Below are 11,516 nucleotides of genomic sequence, written 5' to 3'. Positions count from 1 at the left end.
TCTTTTCCCATTTAAAAAGAAAACAGAAAAGAGAAGGAAAAGAAAGAGAAGGTTAGGATGGAAACTGGGCATGGGGATAATTTTACTGGACTCGCAAAAATGATCTTGATCCAAGAAAAGTATAAATGGGCATGTACCAAGTTTGAATTGGAACTCGTTTGAATTAAATTCAAATGAGTTTGAATAAGAAGTGGGCGTTAGAAAGGTCCCAAAATGTTGAGATTTTTGGAAGACCTCCGGAAAAAGATAAAGAATTTATGGACGAAGTTTGAGGAGAAAACTCGAAGCGGAAAAGACATGTGATTATTGCAAGTGTGTTATAGGTGATCCCAAACTAATGGAATATTTCGTTATAGCTCCCTATAATATTGGGAGGATATGTTATAAAGAGAAATCACCACGTGAATTCCCTCGGTTTAAATGGATCAAAGATCCATACGATTTATTTAGTTGATTTGAGATGCAAAGATTAATGACATGATGGCATGATGACATGATGCAATGCACATGATGCAAAGATGAAAGCAACAAGCAACAAGCAAATCACCCAGCGAATCTCGAAAACCCTGGAAGGCACATGAAGCTCCTGTCTTGGGGCATCACAACACACCACCACTACGAGAGGATCTCGTCCCGAGATCTAGAATGGCACCGGAGGGACAAAGGAAAAGACAGAGAAGAGGTAAAACTAAGTTGCTTCGTTGACCAATGAGTGAAACCAAAGAATCTTGAAACGGTTAAGCCTTTTCGAGAAAAAGAATACGACGGAGATGAACGAAGTTGAAAACATACCGTTAGAAAAGAGGAACAACGAACCTTGCGAAAGCCTTGAGGTTGAAGGGAAGATATATATTGAAAACACTCCGGTTAAGGAAGGGGATCAAGGAAAACCAAATTTGGGCAGCACTCCGGTTGAAAAGAAAGAAATTGAATAAGAACATGGTAAGATGAGAAGACACTTGATGACATTACAAAACACTGCCACCGGAACGAAGGGAAACAATATCTTGAGAGAGCACGGTTACACCAAATGCTAGAACAGAGTTGTTGAAAAACCAACAACGAAAAGAATAAGTTTGATATGGTCTTATGGAATACAACTCGAATTATGAGGTGACAACCTGCCACTCACAGAAAAAAATTGGATTGGAATGAACAAGGAGACGAGAAACTTATCACCGGAAGGATATATGAAGAACTTGGATCCTATATGAGCACCATTATAGCAACAATCCTTAGGGAAGGCTTTAGGTGAAATATAACCCAAGATAACTCCAAAGACGAGATTGGTGGATTTAAAATATCTCATTCTTGACAACATGTGAATCATGAAAAATGAACTCAGATTATCAAAAATGACATAATACCATCTCCAAAGATACGGAAGAAAGAATTGCACTCCGGATAGCAAGATGAGAATGCTTGAGCTCCTTAGAAAAGAATCTCGATGAACACTTCGAGAAGGAATATAAAACCTTGATGAACCATCATGTAGAACCTTGATGAAGTACTCCGGTAAACAAAAGGATGACGAAAGAAAGGGAAGTTTAAAACAGAAGGTGAATCCTTGTAATGATTTAGATGGATCTTCGCGACGAGATAATGCGGAAAATCTAGGAACTCTGGAAAAGAAAGATGAAGCATCTCGAACTGAGAATGTGATATGATGAACCTCCGGAATAAAGAATTAATCTCTTGGATGAAACAAGAATAAGAATTACCTTATGCTCATCCTTCACCAATTAAATTGATGACAAATAATGGATTTGGCATACTACTCATTCTCGTATCAAGGATTAAGAGAGATATAACATAAACTTGGGAAGATCTTCAACGAACCACCGTAATAATTGAAACAACGAATAAATTGATATGATAAATGAAGGAAGAAGAATCTTGAACGAACCACCGTAAGAATTGAAAAAGAACGTATAAAAGATAACGAATCACCGGGAAGAATTTGCAAATGAACGAAGATGCTTGAGAGAATCTAGATACAAGTGAACGAAGGGATCACGAACTGATTAGAGAATATTGAATGATGCACTGGTAAGATTTGGAGAATGATAGCTGGAAGCTGAGAATGAATAAACCTGAATAGATGGACTCCAGATAGGTGAAAGGAATTCTCAAAATCAAAACAATTATGAGAGGGTGGCCTCGAACTAGAACCACGAATCTTGAAGAGAAAAGAGCAAGATTGACAGAAAAATCTTCTTCGATCTTCGAATGATGAGAATGACAACGAGAAACGCCACCATGAATAATTTAGACACTCCGGGAGAATCAAAAGCGAAGGTGTTGAGCCAACTATGAAAAGAATTTGAAAACGATCTTGGAGAAGACATTTGACTGATGATAAATCATTCTAACGTCAAACTTTGAAAAGAATTAGCGAATACCTCCGGGAAAATAAGAAGAGTCAGGTAAGATCCTGGAAAAGACTTGTGGGTTAGGGTCCACTCAAAAGAAACACCGTTGAAATGATTTGAAGAGAGAGATTGCACCGGTTGAGTTACATGGCTTGAATGAGATAACCATCTCGAAATAGGTTGAGCGGATCTTCGATGACAAGACGAGCCTTCTGAGATATCTTCAGCAATCCGGAACAATAGAATAGCAAGCGGTGAAAGATTATGAGGTTTACCGTTATGAGAAGGCATTTGAAACGAGGAAAAAGATATGACCAACACCGAAAGCTTGAATTGGTTCCACCGGAGAAGAAAAGATCGAAGAATACAACACTTGAAGCTCCATTAGAATCTTCATGAGAAACACCGGATAAGAATATTTATGGAAAAGAATGGAGATACTTCATAACCGATAAGATGGATACTTGATTGGGAAATCTGAGTCCTTGAAGAAAAAGGGGTGGGTGGGTGGGTGGGAAACAAAGACAACTTGAAGACGGATGAAACAAATAACGTTGATGAAAAACTGAGATTGGATCTTGCGGATGTTGAAATGATCGGATCAACTTGAAGAGAAAACACGCCGGTGAAATGGATTGACAAGACAATCTTGATGATCAAGAAGGATTGGTATCCACATCGGAGTATGAGAACACCATTTGGGAAAGGTATGGAATCCACATTTGACTTCGAAGCAACTCGAATACCACAACTCAAAAACAAAAAACAAAGGATTGGCTTGCAGAATATGCCGGAACAAACATATGATAGAGATTTCGTCCGAAGTTTTCGTGGTGGGGCCTACACGGGCTCGATCGTACAGCACCATCATGTACAAGGAAGTGCACATGACATACAAAGCGTCCCCGAGTCGGCATAGCCAAGGACTCTTTAAGACACAACGAGACCACTGTAAAACCGACCGTGAATAGGCGGACCACTAGACGTCGAACCCCAATTTCATATCATACATCTGTCGGAAAGATATCCTAAGCACTACTTGAATTCCCACCTATGAAACTCCCGAACCTTTCCGGTTATGCAATCAGGTGTTGGGGATACAGGGGAAGCATAATATCTCACCCAAACTAGCAAATCCTACATCCAGCTGTATCCATCCTTCAACACATAACCCAGAAAAAAAACTTCGGAAACCATCTACCTCAACCTTTGAAAAGCATCCGTTATACAAGTTATGGCGATACTCCCGAACTCCCGCCCCAGTACTGGGTGGCGTCAAGGTTATCTCACCAACGAACTGCATAAAAGAGATTTTCGATGTCAGCGTACTAAACTCAGGTATTCAAGAACTGCAACGATAAAATTATGACGACAACACCTCAGAGCTCAACTCCCCGGGACACTTCCACAAAACCCCTGACAGGAGGCACCAAGACAATGTTCTCGTCATAAAACCATCGGAACGATTCCAAGATACCCGCGTGATCCTAAAAAAAATTTAGTGAAATTTGAGAAGAGAAGAGTCAAAACTCTACGTCAGGATGCCTTACCAGAGCGATGAGGAGACTGGGAAGTAAAAAGAATTCCTAAACTCTCCGATATATAATTCCTAAATGACTCAAAACATTTTTCTAAACACAACTCGGCCGCTAAAAACGATCAAGCAATGGGGCTCCTAAGGTCGGGGAAGGCTCTGATTACCAACTTGTAACGCCCTCGATGCGGCTATATCTCCCACGTGTCGAAGCACGACTCAGAGGCATAACCGCATTGAAAGCAATGTCGCAAGTGAGGTAACCTTCGCAAACAACCCATGTAATACAATAAGGGAAAAGATACATAGTTGGCTTACAATCGCCACTTCACACAATTACATGAATAAAGCATTACATCATCCAAATACAATCAAGGCCCGACTACGGAACCAAAATAAAAGAAGAACCCCAAATGCGACAAGGTCCCCGATCGACCCCAACTGGGCTCCACTACTGATCAACTGGAAACGGGACAACACAAAGGACAAGATCTTCATCGAGCTCCTCCTGAGCTTGGTTGCGTCACCTGCACAGTTCAACGGCACCTGCAAGCTGGTTTTGGAAGTATCTGTGAGCCACAGGGACTCAGCAATCTCGCACCCTCGCGATCAAGACTATTTAAGCTTATGGGTAAGGTAAAAGGTATGAGGTGGAGTTGCAGCAAGCGGCTAGCATATATGGTGGCTAACATACGCAAATGAGAGCGAGAAGAGAAGGCAAAGCACGGTCGATAAAAGTAGGATCAAGAAGTGATCCTAAACAACCTACGTCAAACATAACTCCAACACCGTGTTCGCTTCCCGGACTCTGCTGGAAAGAGACCATCACGGTTACACACGCAGTTGACTCATTTTAATTAAGTTAAGGTTCAAGTTATCTACAACCGGACATTAACAAATTCCCATTTTCCCATAACCGCGGGCACGGCTTTTGAAAGTTCAAATCCCTGGAGGGGAGTCCCAACTTAGCCCATGACAAGCTCTCACGGTCAACGGAGGAATAGACCTCCTCCCGAGCCATTCCGATCAGACTCGGTATCCCGGTTCTTCAAGACATCCTCGACAATGGTAAAACAAATCCAGCAAAGCCGCCCGATGCGCCGACATCCTAATGGGAGCTGCACATATCTCGTTCTCAGGGCAACACCGGATAGGTCAAGCTACGAGTAAAACCAGCCCTCAAGTTTCCCCGAGGTGGCCCCGCAGGCTGCCCATTTCGGACCAACACTTAGACAAGCAGTGGCCCGTTGGGTTAAAATAATGATGACCCTCGGGATGCGCAACTCCCAAGGGAAAAAGGCTAGGTGGCAAATGGTAAAACCAAGGTTGGGCCTTGCTTGAGGGGTTTTATTCAAAGCGAACTGTCAAGGGGTTCCCATTATAACCCAACCGCGTAAGGAACGCAAAATCTGGGAACATAACACCGATATGACGGAAACTAGGGCGGCAAGAGTGGAACAAAACACTAGGCATAAGGCCGAGCCTTCCACCCTTTACCAAGTATATAGATGCATTAATTAAATAAGATATATTGTGATATCCCAACAAGTAAACATGTTCCAACAAGGAACAACATCTCCATGTTCCAACGAGGAACAAACTTCAATCTTCACCTGCAACTAACAACGCTATAAGAGGGGCTGAGCAAAGCGGTAACATAGCCAAAAAACGGTTTGCTAGGACAATGTGGGTTAGAGGCTTGGTTCAACAATATAGGAGGCATGATAAGCAAGTGGTAGGTATCGCGGCATAGGCATAGCAAAAGAGCGAGCAACTAACAAGCAAAGATAGAAGTGATTTCGAGGGTATGGTCATCTTGCCTGAAATCCCGCAAGGAATAAGAACGAGTCCATGAAGAAGACAAACAGACGTAGTCGAACGAATCCTCACAAACGCAACGTTATCGGAACCAACCCGAAGAAGCAACACCGGAAAGAAGCAAACAACATAGTAAACAACCATCACATAATCATGGCATGATGCACAACCAAGTATGATGCATGTACGGTTTAAATATGCATGGCATGGCAAAGGGCACAAACAAAACTACAAGTTAAGTGGAGCTCAATATGCAACTCCGTTGCATATTGACGGAACACCACATCAATTATTTAGTTCTCTCTCGGTTAGGTACTCAACAAAATTAAATGTTGGTTAACATGGCAAGAGGTGAAGCATGAGTAAACTAAACATTTAGGCAAGTTTAAATGAGGCCGGAACAACAAACAACAATTCCGGTAAATCCTCATATGCATTTAGCAATAAAGCAAACAACAGTCTTAACATTTAAATGTTATTATCATGATGCGAATGACATATGCAAGTTTTTAGCAATTTTTATGAAAAGTTGACAAGGGCATATTAAGAAGCATTTGTCAACGTGGCGGAAATGAAAAGGGGAGCCACGGCAACGATAACGAAACGGTGCCACGGCAACATTCCGGTTCCGGTAACTCGATTGAGATCCCGGTGCAAAGAAAGTGCGACGGGAGCGTGACATGCGATAGAAGGTGGGGTGCTCCCGGTTACCGGGTTCCCACATGACGGTGACAAGGTAAAAGAGGACAACGTGCACCGACAAATCGAGCATGGTGCAAGCACGAGCATCTCATACATCACACATGCATTCGTTCATGGCGGTCGTCTCGGGGTTATACCTTCGAAGCGTGCGTTATCGGAGCAATTCGGGTCAAGCGGTGTAGTCGTTCACGATCGTCGTGGGAAGTAGTGGTACTCGGCCATGGTAGAGGAAGTAGTTGTTCACGCGACGGTAATCGAACTTGACGATACCGTTACACGGGTCTTCGGCAATGGTAGTGGTACCCATTTTGTAGTCGTGCACATTCCGTAGATGTTCGAGGTCACGGCGAGGATCTTGACGTCCATGGAGTCTTCGAGGGTCGACGGTAGTTGTACTCGGGTCGGCGGCGACTGTAGTTGTTCTATGCATCGGGCTTCAAGGTACTTGCCATTCTTAGCGGTTCCCAAAACGAAGGTAGATGAACAATACGCGTCATCGTGGTACTTGTGGTCGTCGGACTTGCTGGTTTCACTTCGACGGTAGTGGTACACTTGTCGGCGAGGTGCTTGGCGCATCTAAGTCATCAGGTACTTGGCGGTCTCGGTTTTGACCGAGATGAGACAAAATGGCGACGGTGCACGATGAGGAGGGTCCTACAACAACAGGGGGTCGACGGCGGCGCAACACGAGAAGAGCAGCAGCAGGACAAAGTGGACGGCATAGGCCTTGGCCTGGAGCAAAGGAGGCGGAGCTTCTAGAGGCTGGAGAGGCCACGGGCGTCAGGCGCGCGATGCCATAGGGAGGTTTGCGAGGGGCCATGTCGAGGAGGCAGAGGCACTGCAAACTGCAGCAGCGGCCGCGATCTTGGAGCACCCCCACCGGAGGACGAGGCGGGGCATACCCAGGCGGCGGGGAAGGACGGCGCCGGTGGAGAAGCATATTGCCATGCCCGAGGCGGGGCTTGACGGGTCGAGACAGGGTCCGGCGACCGGGCAACGGGGGCGCGCTGGCGATGATGGGGATCGGGCGCGGCGGTGCTAGGAAAACGAGGAGTGGAATCGGGAGAGGGTAGCGTGTGGGGATCGGCTAGGGTAAGCAGCGGGGCTGATTGGGCCTGGCCTTGGGCCGGCTCAAGAGGGAGGGAGGCCCAGGTGGGCAGTGGTGCAGGCTTGGCCAGGGGTGCAGGCCGCCTCTCTCCCTAAATATCTCTCTTTTCCCATTTAAAAAGAAAACAGAAAAGAGAAGGAAAAGAAAGAGAAGGTTGGGATGGAAACTGGGCATGGGGATAATTTTACTGGACTCGCAAAAATGATCTTGATCCAAGAAAAGTATAAATGGGCATGTACCAAGTTTGGATTGGAACTCGTTTGAATTAAATTCAAATGAGTTTGAATAAGAAGTGGGCGTTAGAAAGGTCCAAAAATGTAGAGATTTTTGGAAGACCTCCGGAAAAAGATAAAGAATTTATGGACGAAGTTTGAGCAGAAAACTCGAAGCGGAAAAGACATGTGATTATTGCAAGTGTGTTATAGGTGATCCCAAACTAATGGGATATTTCGTTATAGCTCCCTATAATATTGGGAGGATATGTTATAAAGAGAAATCACCACGTGAATTCCCTCGGTTTAAATGGATCAAAGATCCATACGATTTATTTAGTTGATTTGAGATGCAAGGATTAATGACATGATGGCATGATGACATGATGCAATGCACATGATGCAAAGATGAAAGCAACAAGCAACAAGCAAATCACCCAGCGAATCTCGAAAACCCTGGAAGGCACATGAAGCTCCAGTCTTGGGGCATCACAACACAACACCACTACGAGAGGATCTCGTCCCGAGATCTAGAATGGCACCGGAGGGACAACGAAAAAGAAAGAGAAGAGGTAAAACTAAGTTGCTTCTTTGACCAATGAGTGAAACCAAAGAATCTTGAAACGGTTAAGCCTTTTCGAGAAAAAGAATACGACGGAGATGAACGAAGTTGAAAACATACCGTTAGAAAAGAGGAACAACGAACCTTGCGAAAGCCTTGAGGTTGAAGGGAAGATATATATTGAAAACACTCCGGTTAAGGAAGGGGATCAAGGAAAACCAAATTTGGGCAGCACTCCGGTTGAAAAGAAAGAAATTGAATAAGAACATGGTAAGATGAGAAGACACTTGATGACATTACAAAACACTGCCACCGGAACGAAGGGAAACAATATCTTGAGAGAGCACGGTTACACCAAATGCTAGAACAGAGTTGTTGAAAAACCAACAACGAAAAGAATAAGTTTGATATGGTCTTATGGAATACAACTCGAATTATGAGGTGACAACCTGCCACTCACAGAAAAAAATTGGATTGGAATGAACAAGGAGACGAGAAACTTATCACCGGAAGGATATATGAAGAACTTGGATCCTATATGAGCACCATTATAGCAACAATCCTTAGGGAAGGCTTTAGGTGAAATATAACCCAAGATAACTCCAAAGACGAGATTGGTGGATTTAAAATATCTCATTCTTGACAACATGTGAATCATGAAAAATGAACTCAGATTATCAAAAATGACATAATACCATCTCCAAAGATACGGAAGAAAGAATTGCACTCCGGATAGCAAGATGAGAATGCTTGAGCTCCTTAGAAAAGAATCTCGATGAACACTTCGAGAAGGAATATAAAACCTTGATGAACCATCATGTAGAACCTTGATGAAGTACTCCGGTAAACAAAAGGATGACGAAAGAAAGGGAAGTTTAAAACAGAAGGTGAATCCTTGTAATGATTTAGATGGATCTTCGCGACGAGATAATGCGGAAAATCTAGGAACTCTGGAAAAGAAAGATGAAGCATCTCGAACTGAGAATGTGATATGATGAACCTCCGGAATAAAGAATTAATCTCTTGGATGAAACAAGAATAAGAATTACCTTATGCTCATCCTTCACCAATTAAATTGATGACAAATAATGGATTTGGCATACTACTCATTCTCGTATCAAGGATTAAGAGAGATATAACATAAACTTGGGAAGATCTTCAACGAACCACCGTAATAATTGAAACAACGAATAAATTGATATGATAAATGAAGGAAGAAGAATCTTGAACGAACCACCGTAAGAATTGAAAAAGAACGTATAAAAGATAACGAATCACCGGGAAGAATTTGCAAATGAACGAAGATGCTTGAGAGAATCTAGATACAAGTGAACGAAGGGATCACGAACTGATTAGAGAATATTGAATGATGCACTGGTAAGATTTGGAGAATGATAGCTGGAAGCTGAGAATGAATAAACCTGAATAGATGGACTCCAGATAGGTGAAAGGAATTCTCAAAATCAAAACAATTATGAGAGGGTGGCCTCGAACTAGAACCACGAATCTTGAAGAGAAAAGAGCAAGATTGACAGAAAAATCTTCTTCGATCTTCGAATGATGAGAATGACAACGAGAAACGCCACCATGAATAATTTAGACACTCCGGGAGAATCAAAAGCGAAGGGGTTGAGCCAACTATGAAAAGAATTTGAAAACGATCTTGGAGAAGACATTTGACTGATGATAAATCATTCTAACGTCAAACTTTGAAAAGAATTAGCGAATACCTCCGGGAAAATAAGAAGAGTCAGGTAAGATCCTGGAAAAGACTTGTGGGTTAGGGTCCACTCAAAAGAAACACCGTTGAAATGATTTGAAGAGAGAGATTGCACCGGTTTGTTACATGGCTTGAATGAGATAACCATCTCGAAATAGGTTGAGCGGATCTTGGATGACAAGACGAGCCTTCTGAGATATCTTCAGCAATCCGGAACAATAGAATAGCAAGCGGTGAAAGATTATGAGGTTTACCGTTATGAGAAGGCATTTGAAACGAGGAAAAAGATATGACCAACACCGAAAGCTTGAATTGGTTCCACCGGAGAAGAAAAGATCGAAGAATACAACACTTGAAGCTCCATTAGAATCTTCATGAGAAACACCGGATAAGAATATTTATGGAAAAGAATGCAGAGACTTCATAACCGATAAGATGGATACTTGATTGGGAAATCTGAGTCCTTGAAGAAAAAGGGGTGGGTGGGTGGGTGGGAAACAAAGACAACTTGAAGACGGATGAAACAAACAACGTTGATGAAAAACTGAGATTGGATCTTGCGGATGTTGAAATGATCGGATCAACTTGAAGAGAAAACACGCCGGTGAAATGGATTGACAAGACAATCTTGATGATCAAGAAGGATTGGTATCCACATCGGAGTATGAGAACACCATTTGGGAAAGGTATGGAATCCACATTTGACTTCGAAGCAACTCGAATACCACAACTCAAAAACAAAAAACAAAGGATTGGCTTGCAGAATATGCCGGAACAAACATATGATAGAGATTTCGTCCGAAGTTTTCGTGGTGGGGCCTACACGGGCTCGATCGTACAGCACCATCATGTACAAGGAAGTGCACATGACATACAAAGCGTCCCCGAGTCGGCATAGCCAAGGACTCTTTAAGACACAACGAGACCACTGTAAAACCGACCGTGAATAGGCGGACCACTAGACGTCGAACCCCAATTTCATATCATACATCTGTCGGAAAGATATCCTAAGCACTACTTGAATTCCCACCTATGAAACTCCCGAACCTTTCCGGTTATGCAATCAGGTGTTGGGGATACAGGGGAAGCATAATATCTCACCCAAACTAGCAAATCCTACATCCAGCTGTATCCATCCTTCAACACATAACCCAGAAAAAAAACTTCGGAAACCATCTACCTCAACCTTTGAAAAGCATCCGTTATACAAGTTATGGCGATACTCCCGAACTCCCACCCCAGTACTGGGTGGCGTCAAGGTTATCTCACCAACGAACTGCATAAAAGAGATTTTCGATGTCAGCGTACTAAACTCAGGTATTCAAGAACTGCAACGATAAAATTATGACGACAACACCTCAGAGCTCAACTCCCCGGGACACTTCCACAAAACCCCTGACAGGAGGCACCAAGACAATGTTCTCGTCATAAAACCATCGGAATGATTCCAAGATACCCGCGTGATCCTAAAAAAAATTTAGTGAAATT

This window comes from Triticum urartu, chromosome 6A (assembly GCF_056163025.1).
Source record: "Triticum urartu cultivar PI428250 chromosome 6A, HENAU_Tu73, whole genome shotgun sequence".
Taxonomy (NCBI): domain Eukaryota; kingdom Viridiplantae; phylum Streptophyta; class Magnoliopsida; order Poales; family Poaceae; genus Triticum; species Triticum urartu.
Note: the sequence above shows the minus strand (reverse complement) of the source record.